A 12,656-nucleotide genomic window follows, 5' to 3' on the forward strand; every position below is an offset into this window, starting at 1 on the left:
AATCATCAAATACATCACATGGTAACATCATGTTTCTAACAAGGAAATGCGTTCTCGCGCGCATCAGCCCGCTGCCTCCCACATCATAGCTATCCGTCGCATGCACATGTAGGTCATGTCCTCCCTCTCATGCTGGATCAACCTATCAGGCCTTTAATTCCATTTGATGCAGCAGCAGGTTGGAAGAGCGTATGTGGCAGGCGCAGCACGAGATGGATGAACGTGACTAGGGAAGATCTACATTGTCTCAACATCACTTTGGCAGATGCATTGGGGCTGGCACGCGGAAGCGAGCGATGGAAAGCAATGGTGGACCTGGTGGGATCTACGCATGCTGATGCCTCTGGGACAACTAACTTAGAATTACCCCAATCTCATCAAGCAAGAGCATGAAGCTAAGCTAAGAAGAAGTGTCCTTATGATTGCGAAACAAACATTTTCAGCATTCGGGAAGGATGCATAGCATGTTTGTATTATATACACTATGAGAATGGTGAATGACAAAATACAAGTAATATATTTCTCCTTGACATCTGATATAAACTCACATACAAAGAAGATGCATACTGCATGGTTGACTGCTAATTCAAAAGCTCATATCGTTGTCCAATTACAGCTACTTTATTACCGTGCTTTTAATGAGCAGAAAATATTAAAAAACAATAGTTTTTTTTTTGTTTGTTTAGTTGGGAATGTTGAGGACTAATGTAATACTGTTACACGTTTGTGATATTGATGCTAGAGTGGAAAAATAACAATCATTTTTAGTATGCACCATTTTGATTCCATGAGACATTGTTGATATCATTGTATGTTGACGTAACATACGTCAACGTTAAAGTATCTGAAATGCTATGCATTAAGCATTGAATGAAATAAAAATATACTTATAGAACTTCACAAGATTGTATAGTATAGGAAAACCGGACAGCGTTGATTGACTCACACTACAAATGGAAATAGTCATTATAGGCACGAGACGTTTCTGTTGCCAATGATTTTTATGAAGTTTTGACAAGCATGTGTTAGGTCAGAGTTGAAAATCGTTAGTCTGTAATGAAAATGATATGCAATGTTTGTTTTATCTCTTTGCATTCCGCATTTGAATCCAACAAACAACATTTTCCTTCAATTTCTCTGGCGCCTTAAAATTATACCCGTCTCAATAGTGTCCGGGATTGTATTTATCGACTACTGTACAGGAGCCAGGCCAATAATTTAGTTCGATGTTTTTTCGATGTTTTTTCGACTTAGTTTTGGAATTCCTGCAACAACACTGGTGTGGAAGAGCACTGACTCTTTGCTTTCCTTTGGACAACTGTTGATGTAGGGAGGAGTTTTACTATAAAGAGAACATCTAGTTTCCCATAAAACTTTACTCAGATCTGCTCCAATAAAACGAAAACTGCCCAGCAGTCCAAACACAAGGAAAAAAGAAATATTCTTAAAAATCCAATCCAAACAATCTATCCATGGTACATTGAAGTAACGTGCCACTTAGAAAAGTATAGACATTCCTTAGTCAACGTGTTAAATTCAATGTCGTTTTTCTGAGTTTAGATGTAAATTCAATGTGTGTAACCATATAAATAATTCTGATATTGATCCAGACATTTCTATTAGAAAATATCATTTAAATTAATTTCTAATATAAATTTACGGATTGTACACTTTTATTAACATATAATATATTAATGAAATGTTATTGTAATAACACACTTGACGATAAAATTGCAAATGTCAATTGAAAGTTTAGAAATATTTAATAATCTTTCATAGCCTAAATATGCAAAGAAAATATTATCGATACTCTCATACATGGATACACGCAAGCACAAAGTTACACACATACACGCGTATTCATGGATATGCGAAAAAGAATAGAGACACACGTTTATACATTTACAAAATGAAATACAAACACAAGCAGATACACGTACATACACAAGAGCACTTTACTCTCGAACGTTTTACTCTATTGATGCAAATACCTTAATATTTGCTGCTCTTATTGTTTCCAAAGTTAAAATATTTTTCTGAGATTGTAAACTCAATTTATTTATTAAATTTTTGTAAATATGTCATGTGCTGTCTACATCAGGAATATTTCTCAAACATCAGCTCTCATTACAATTATATCAGTCTGTAATAAGTGTTTATGAGTTATATACTAAAATAGGTAAATCACGGATTGCTGTATGTGAAAAGCATTTCGAAGTTAGCTCTTCACTGATATCGTGACATTGTAACATTTTCGAAAACAATAATTATAGAATAAGATTGAGCTACATCAGACGATAGAAACATATAATTCAAAACAGCACAAACTAAAAAAATAAACAAACAAATATAATTAAGAAAACAAGGTATCCTAAAATGAAATATAGGTGCACGCATAGAAAACATTTGGATTCAAGTCTAATTATACAGAGGAAAAGTTATGAACACAAGCACGAACAAACAGATTTCGAGTTCTATTCCCAAACCTGATGAAAACAAAAATAAAATATAACTGCAGAGCAATATTACAATTATAACATTTTTATGTGAAATGGAATTTCTCTCGTGACAGCACGATTTCATCTTCAGATAACCATTTTTTTTATATATTCTCGTTATATATTCTTAATTCTTATTTCTGATTCAGTCTCGGCTATTGATTTTAGTATTGGTCTTGTTATTAGTAGTTCAGGAGAGACAAAAAAAAAAAACAGAAAAAAAAAAAGAAAACCAAACCAAATGAAATACAAAATAATTTCAAACTGATTGAAAACGTCATGAAAGCTGACATATAATAAGAAATAAAGAAGGCAGTTGGGCTAAGTTCGGTCAATTATAGTATAGGACCTGTCTGCGTCATTTATAGTCTGGATTATAAGACTGGAAATCAAAGAGAAATATATTTAGAAATGTTTAAATATATTCAACTTTTTGGCAATAAACACGAAGAGATAAGCAATACTGTCAATTGTCTCGCCCAGGGACACAATCCGATGCATGCAAAATATTATCATGAATCATATATTATAAAATAAATTATATTTGATATGAAAAATATATATATATTTCAGAGACTCATCTTCGTATATTTATTTATCTAGTCAAGTAAGGAGACATAAATAACGAAACTGGAAATCTGGCAATATATCTTAGATGTGATAAAATGATTTGTTAGTAAGTCACAAGGCTCCAAATCTGTAGATGTGCAGATACGATATTTGAGACGTTCAATTATATTTTATAATTCATTTTGTGAAATAATGAACCTCTTCACATTTTTCTAGGCTATCAGAAGTTTTGTGTATTGTGTTTATATAAGATGCTCATCTTGATGAATAGAAATATTGAAGTTTGCAAATTGATATATTTTTGAAAAAAAAAAAAGGGTCAGTAAAACAGTCAATAAAAATAAAGAATATTAGATGAAGTAATCTTCTAAGAGCCATGTGTGGTACAGTTGGACATGATTTTAATTACCAGAAGCTATATAATGTGACATCGAATGACTTCACAGTTGAAAAATTATAGATAAATAGACTACTCTACGTCTCAGTTATATACAGAGATATCTTTTTACTAAGATATAGAGCAGACATTTTATAATTGAATTTTGTATTGTGGGTATGTTTTGTGAAAACCGTTATGTGATAATATTCCACTGCAACAAACATTTGAACTTTCTAAACAAGTGTTTGCGATTAATATATTCCCTAACCAAAACAGGAAGATAATACTGGCTGCACATTTTGGCACACGGACAACAATTTTGGTGCAAGGGTAAGTCGATGACATGGAACCCAGTACTAAAATCTTACTTATTTTATCGACTCCCGACAGGATGAAAGGCATAGTCGGTTTCGTCGGCGTTTCAACTCAAAACGTACATGCGCTAAGCATTTTGCCTGGCGCGATTGTGCCAGCTCGTCACTTTAAACCGGAAGATAATATTCTTTTCTGCTCTAGGCACAGGGTTTGAAATGTTAGAGAAGGGGACCAGTCGATTAGATCGACCACAGTTTGCAACTGGTACTTAATTTATCGATTCCGAAAGGATGAAATGCAAAGTCGACCTCGGCTGAATTTGAACTCAGAACGTAAAGACAGACGAACCGGAAGATAATATTTATTTCTTTATTTCCCACAGGGGGATAAACATAGAGAGGACAAACAAGGACAGACAAACTGATTAAGTCACTTACATCATCACCAGTGTGTAACTGGTACTTATTCAATCGACCCTGAAAGGATGAAAGGCAAAGTTAACCTCGGTGGAGTTTGAACTCAGAACGTAACGCTTGACGAAATACCGCTAAGCATTTCGTCCGGCGTGTTAACGATTCTTCCAGCTCGCCGCCCTATCCGGAAGTTAATATTATAGTGTTAATACTATGTAAATTTTCAGTTCTGTTAAGTCCAATAATTTTTGGTAACTATAATGGGTTTGGTATTTGACTTGTTTCCATGAAGTCAAATAGTTTTGATCGAGAGCTATAGTGCATTGTGCTACTGTTCATATGATAAAGAGTGGATGATTTCATTTCCTACCAAATTACTGTATTGCTCTGACTCTCAAATAATATTCCAGTAATCTGCATTTTCTCTTAAATATCATTAACACCGAATGAAGTCCTAAATATTTTTATGCATTAGAATATCTTTAAGAACATATTGGATAAATTGATAGCATGTTGTCATCTTAATGTGACAGTTTCATGAAAGGGAAGAATGCTACTGTTATTTAGTCCTAGGAAACACCGTTTCCTGATGGACTTGACATATTTCCTGTGTCCTTATGTCTTCAACGTGGATACAAGCACTTCCACCCAGCAAAGCCAGCATCCAGCATCCAGCATCGGCAGCTAGCAAGCCGTGCTACTCCAGGCTGATGATGAGCAATGACTCTGAAACTAGTCTCTGGATGCTGGCTTTGCTGAGTGGAGGTGCTTGTCTCCAACGAAAAGAAGCTGCTAGCTGCCTATCATCTGCCTATCATACACATGTACTGAGCAAACTCTCCTTACATTTGTATCTTATTTGTATACAAAGCTATACTCTTATCATTACCATTATTATTATTACTATCATCATTATTATTATTTGCTACATAAAATGAATTGTTCAACAATTTGTACTTCAGGAAGTTCAGAAGTATTTCAGAAATCTAAGGTATACAATACAAGCTATTTTCATTTAAACCAGAAAGTCGTACGACGGATATTAAAATTTAAATGCATTAAGATTTATTAATAATCCCACATTACAAGAAAAAGAAAAAAATTAACCGATTTCTGTACTCTTAACAAATGACATATGACAATGTAATCTCATGGTTAAATTTCTATAGCTGCTTGACTTGCTACTGTATGTCTAGATGACTTATGAATTTTCAGTGCTACTTTGGTTTCAGCTGTATATTCTCATAAAGTGAACAAATGTATATATTTTATTTTAGACTATATTATTTTTTCTTCTTTCTAATCGTATCTATCTCCCTCTCTATATCTATATTATGAACATAAGTTAATATTCATATGAGTGTGTGTGCTTGTGCTATTGTATGTGTGCTTGTGTGCGTGTATGCGCGTACGTGCGTGCACATAACATTCAGAAAGTTTGTTAATCCTTGCGCTTGTGCTTCAGCCGAAACATGATTTATAGTGGCTTGAGGTGATGTATTGTAATTTTACAATCTTATTATTTCACAAGGAGAATTTGAATGCAGTATTTATTTTAATAACTCGTACAATAATATTTCTTTAGAAAAGAAAATCTATTTCAGATAACTAATTTAATAGTTAGATATCTTCCTTGTTTTTGTTCTTTTTTTTCTACATATTGGTAAATCTGCATCTTAGATATTTTTTCCCCTCATGACAAATATTTTAATTATCTTATGAAATAAATGTCTGTAAACTTTTCTCATAATATAATATAATAAGCACGTAACGAAATCAGAAATTATTTGCAATACACCAGTTTGCCTCTGAAATGTATGAAACAAATATGTTTACTTCGGATGGGTGCAAGTTATTAAGGTGTTTCCACAAACACTTAAAATAACCGAAATAAGTTTTCACCTGTTATTAATCTATAAAACATTTACAAAATATTCAGATGGATGTACAGATTCTATTTTTCTCATTTACTTCTTACAAACTGATGTATAATAGCAGTTAACCTGTGAATAATGAATGTGTGTTTATTATAGCGTGCTTGTTAGAAAAGCTCTGAAACATTCAAATTCAATTGGGAGTTCACTTAGCTAATTTCTGTTAATGAAATGTTCATTAGGAAGTGCAATTAGATCCAGTGTAATACGCAGAAGTTACAAATGACTAATAGAACACGTGTTAAACTTTTTTTTTAATTCCCACTATTAGAAACACGCAGATGAGTTCAATCATTTAGGAAAAGCAACAATCTGTCTATATAACTCACTGGGAGGTAGATTTCTGCAGCAATGTAAACAACAAAGAATAATAACATATACTAATATATTTTTAGTATATGGAGCTCAAATTTTAAAAGTCTTCTCCTTATTGACATGATGTATCCTACAAGATAAATTGCAAATTCAATGCGGAATGACTCAAAGTTTTCCAGGTTTCGACAACTGAGTAGATCTAATCCTACTGAACAGGTGTCACCGTCACTGTAGAAGAGCCCTTGCAACATTTAAACTATATTCATACTAATTTACAGAAACAAAATACGTTTCAAATTTATTATCAAAACAGCTTTCCCTTTGCGCTGCACTTTAAAACTGAATACGTTAAGTCAGCTGTCTGTAATAATTGTTTTGGGCAACGTCATACCATGTAAACTTAATAAAAAGAACTGATACTGTGCTATTAAACATGATTGAATTTAAATTAGTGTTTACCTAAAACTCTGTCCAATATGTGATGTACTCATTTGTGACAAGTCATTAATTAGTACTATCAAGCCTCATATGATGCAACAACCTGCATTAAGTATTCTGTTGTCAAAATTATTCAAAAGTCTGAGAATAAACAATTCATATTCTTCCACGGATTCTAAATATGCATTGTATGGAGCCATTATGATAATGGAAGGCCTAACGACATTTAACGCGAATAAATTTGGTGAATACAAAGTGTCGTCTTTGAATTGAAGAGGTTAATAATGTTGGCATGTGATCAGATTATCTAAATCTTTTGACCTAAAGTTCAATCTCATCAAACATTTGTAGAATTTCTTTAACAATTTCCTAATAATATAAAATTTTCCCAAACTGCAAAGCTTCTATCAAGATGCGAGAAATTTTATAAAGTCAACCAGTCAATAATGCACAAACGTATTATTGCTTTGGCTAATCACACGTTCAGACTTTATAGCACTTCTGACACAAGGAAAAGAACATTCAGCCTTTACATCTAGATGAAGTCATGTTTGGAGCAGAAATTAAGATATTTTTAACATGTATTTTTATTTTGACATTTTACAATCATCGTTTTACTCTGACTCACATTTATACTTTTCAGAATTAAAAACAAGGGAATTATAATGTAATTAGTGTTTTTTCTTTATTTATTAATAAAATATTTCACATAGAGATGATTCAAGTTAAAATGAGGTTAAAATGACAAATGAAGGTCGAAATATGTTTTCAAGTAAGTGTATTATCTAAGTTATATATCTTAGAAAAATAGCTGTGTGAGTACAACGTGACAAAATTATTCAGCAAAGCTATATTAATGTGTCCATTGTAAACTTTTAACATCAGAGTGACGTTTTCGATATATGCCTTTTCACCTCAGTGGTAAATTTATGGCCTAATATTTTACAGCACTCCAGCTATGCAGTTCTTTGTGTGAATCGTCTTTCTAAGTAACTGTTCGATTTTTACAACCAATGATACTTGTTGGAGCGAGAAAATTTTTATGTCCACAGTGTAATCTCTTCCGATTTGTACATTGCCTTTGAACTTTAACAGTAACATCTAGCATGAGCATTTTCATTGTAAAGTAGCTATATCATTTAGCTAGCATCATCATCATTAAATGCTGTATTTAGAGGTTTGCAACTGTAATAACAAGCAACAAAAACAACAGACATTATGTTCATGCAAAATCAAATGTTTGTTCCAAAACAGGCATCTCTTACTTTTAATAGCTCAAAATATTTGTGTCTATTGCCATGTTTTAATAATAACCATCATGGAATATACATACGTCCCTATATTTATCTATCTATCTATCTATCTATATTATATATATATATATATATATATATATATATATATATATACACACAGATGAAATACCATTAAGCATTTCGTCCGGCGTGTTAACTTTTCTGCTAGCTCGCCACCTTATATATTGTACATTATTGATAATATTCGGTACCTGTCTGGATATTATATCTCTATAGAGACAAACAGGTAAACACACCTAAGCTTGATATATAAAATATACATGGATATATAAACACAAGTAAAATATTTATAGATATATATAGAGAGAAGCAAAAGCTGAAAACATACTGAAGATGAACGTTCATGTATAGATATTTAGATATATATATTTAGATATATATTTTGGGAACAGATACACATGGAACACAAAAATACAGAAAACTAAGGGAAGAAAGTATGGTTTTCCAAACCCGACAGCATTTTATGGGGTCTTCGAATTAAGCAAAAGTTGAGTTTCTTTCAGCTTCCACACACCAAATCCACACATAAGGCTGTGGTCGGCTCGAGTATTTAATCAACAACACTTTGTCAAGGCGTCACACAGTAAGACTGAACTGGAACTCACTCTCTCTCACTCTTTTCGTATATATACACATACATACATGCATACAAATATGTGTGCACATATACATAGATACATATGATATATGTGTGTGTGTGAGTGTGTGTGTATGTATGTATAGGTGTTTGTGCGTGTTTGTGTGTGTGTGAATTCACACACTAAATCTTATGTAAAGTTGACAATTATTAAATTAATATTTTATACACATCACTCAATACATCACTCCTTGATACGTTTAGATAAATACATTCTTCAAAAATTGTGTGGAATTTCCAACAAGAACACACAAATTTAGAGAAAAGAGAAAAGAATTGCCCCTTCTTGAACTCTTGTGCAAGGTGTACCATATAAATAAATATACACATACACACACAAACTATCATGCAAATTTATTCATACGTGCTTATATACGAACACACACACACATGCATTTATATACTTATATCTGTTTGTGTCAATGTGTCTCTATGTAAGTATGAATGTATGTGCATTTGAGCGTGTATATTTCATTGCTTCACAAAATATACACATACTTAGTAACATAAAGATCGACATACGTCTATCTATGAACGTATGTATATGTATATCTGTATGTTGAAAGTGAAATGAATTGTGAGAACGAATGAGACATGTCTCCTCATATTCAAACTATTAATTTACTTCTCAATAAAATAAATTGCATGGCAATATCACTGATTTATTTTTCTATATTTTTAAATATTCTTCGAAATATTTTTCTGTTTCGTATTTCTAAATCAAGAAATGGAAACAATTATTCTGTTGTATGTATCTATTAAAGCTTGCTGTACACCTGTGACACTCAGAAATATTCAGCATGCTACTCCTATACTACAGTGTATGTATTTTTTCTTACTATAATGTTTCTCATCTCTTATAAATATTGGCTAACATGCACAGCATCGCTTTATTTTCGTGTATCATTTTTCTTCTTTTCAATGCAGCAAATTTCAACGCAGGTGCATTATTATTAAGTCATTATTAAGGATAGAGAAGAAGAAAAAATATTGAATCAAAAACTTAATTATAATTTGAATTTAAAGAATCTTTTATTGGCATCGTTTAAACGTAAATATTTCTACGTTAGAGAAAAAATAAACTAATTTTGTTAACTTCATCTATAATTATAACTTTAATTGTAAATATTGATATCAAAGACTACTTGTTTAAGATGCTGCAATAGGCTTTCTTTTCTTTTTTTGTTGGGGTGTTTATATGTGTTGTTGTTTATGAGCAATGTTTAAGACGGAATTTTAACTCTTTTTCATTTTCTTGGCCAAGTGTTCACGTCTTATTAGAACCATTCAGCTGCTTAGCTAAGACTTGTGAAAGAACATATGTTAGTAAAAACGATTATATAAATGAGAAAGAAGAAACAATGAAATTAGACTTTCCCAAACTCCTCACCACCAAGCAAGCATCCTTTTTATTCAAGACATTTTCCAGCAGTCCTCTTCTTTCGAAATATCTAGTCCTGTTTTCCGAGATTCGTCTCCCATTTAAGGGATATGACATAATAATCCTTTCTACTGTGGGCTCATGGTCTGACATTTTGGTGGAGGGGTAGGCAATTTAATCGGCTCCAGTGCTCGACTATTACTTTTTTCATCGATCGCAGTTGAATTTGAACTCAGAGCGTAGCGACAGACGACATGCCGTTAAGCATTTCACCCGATGTGCTAACGATGTTGCCAACTTGCAGCCTTAGATGTATAATATAATAGAATAATTGCATTCTACATTGCAGATATTTAAAAGTCTGAATTAGACTTACATGCCATTTTGCATTCCTTCTTATTTCTTTAACCTAAAATTACATATATTTTACATCACTCTTGGATGGTGTAGGTTTTCTATTCCAGTTAATTTAAGTGATACGTTCTGCAAAGCAAAACAGAGACATATTTTAATTCCTGGATATCTTCAACCGTGGAAGGTCAAGTATTTGAGTAGTGATTCATTTCCATGAAATTAAGTAATATTTTGTTCTATCCAGGGAAAAAATCCTTAAAAAAGTATTAATCCTTTCTACCATAGGCACAGGCCTTAAATTTTGGTGAGAGTGCTTGACTGGTACTTATTTAACCGACCCTGAATGTGATGAAAAGCAAAGTTGATTTCGGAGGAATTTGAACTCAGAGCGAATATCCGCGTTTTATCCGTCGTGCTACCGGTTCTGCCAGTTCTCACCATATTACCATTATGCCACTAATAATGGTTTCAAATTCTGGAACAAGAGAGGGGACTAATCGTTTACATAAATCCCAGTGTTTCACTCGTACCTAAATTTCCTTTCTACACTAGGTACAAGGCCCGACATTTTTGGGGAGGGGGCCAGTCGATTAGATCGACTCCAATACGCAACTGGTACTTAACTTATCGACCCCGAAAGGATGAAAGGCAAAGTCGACCTCGGCGGAATTTGATCTCAGAACGTAACGGCAAACGAAATACCGCTGAGCATTTCGTCCGGTGTGCTAACGATTCTGCCAGCTCACTGCATTTCATTATGCCAATTTAATGATCACACGCACTGGTTTAATTTCACTCGTTTATTGTTAGTCATTTGGTTAGTAACCTAACTAAATAACTAACCGTCTGTTTAATTTGTGAGGAAAACAATGATTCAGTTGTTTGTCAAATGCTTTTCATCGCTATTCGTGACCTTGTATGTTACATGACCTCTCCCCTCGAGCCCTGTACTGAGCCTGCCTGACAATTAGTTTTATGCCGGTTTACCCATAGGGATGTAAAGGTATTGGGGTGTGGAAGAGTATAAGAATGTCTATTTACAAGAGAACTAAAGGGAGGGAGTAGAGGAAGAGTACGCTTGTATGTGTTTGTGTGAGAGCGAGTGTGTATGTGCGAGTATGTGCGCTTGTGTGTAGTCTCAAGTGACTATTGACAGGTCTGTGTAAGTGTGTGCGTGTGTGTATGTGTAAGTGTGTGTGTGTGTGTGTGTGTGTGTGTGTTTGCGTTGGTCATCAGTGACCTATTTATTGACCTGGACACTCTACTCCTCGTTAACCTGGTTTCAAATTTGCGTATTTGTCATTTTCTTAATGTTTATGGGTGCATTGAGTGTGAGAAGGGGGGAACAAGGAGAGGAAGGTGCGTGTGTGCGCGTTCGCGTGTGGGTGTACACCCTAGTGTGTGTGCGTTGGTGAGCGCGCATGCTTGTGTGTGTGCGTGTATATGTGAGTAGTTAAGTTGGATTCTTTGAGTGTGCATGTTTTAAGTGCGTGTGTTTGTGTGTGCGTATGTGTGTGTGTTTATGTTGGTGAATGTTTCTATGATGCGAGTGTGCCTTCCTATATGTATGTGTTCTGGTGTGTGTATGTGTATGTATGCGCGTGTGATGTAGTCATTTTTATAATAATATAAATAATATATAAATATATGCATATATCCATACATATATGTACATACATACAGGTTTACTTCCTTGCGTGTGTGACTGTGTTTGCGTGTGTGCATGCTTGTGTGCGTTTTAGTGTATGCGTATGTCTTCCTGTGTGCGTGCGTGTGTGCGTGTGCGTACGTGTGCGCATGTGTGCGTGTGCCATTGCATGTCTGTGTGTGTGTGTGTGTGTGTGTGTAGTGTGATATAGTCGGTGTTATGGGAAAGAATACGTATGTGCTTGCATATGTGCGTTTGGCGTGTGTGTGTGTGTGGGGGGGTCACATGTGTGCGCGTGTCCATGTGTGTGAGTGTGTGTGTTCTTTTGTGTCTGTACATGAGTGTATTCGCCTGTGTGTGAACACAGACATATGTATCCCTCTCAAACATGCTTTCTCATGTATCAATACTTGAGTTGGTAGAGTGAGATCTTGCCTGCTTTGCTTTTACTAATGGAA

Source organism: Octopus bimaculoides, chromosome 15 (assembly GCF_001194135.2).
Source record: "Octopus bimaculoides isolate UCB-OBI-ISO-001 chromosome 15, ASM119413v2, whole genome shotgun sequence".
Taxonomy (NCBI): Eukaryota; Metazoa; Mollusca; class Cephalopoda; order Octopoda; family Octopodidae; genus Octopus; species Octopus bimaculoides.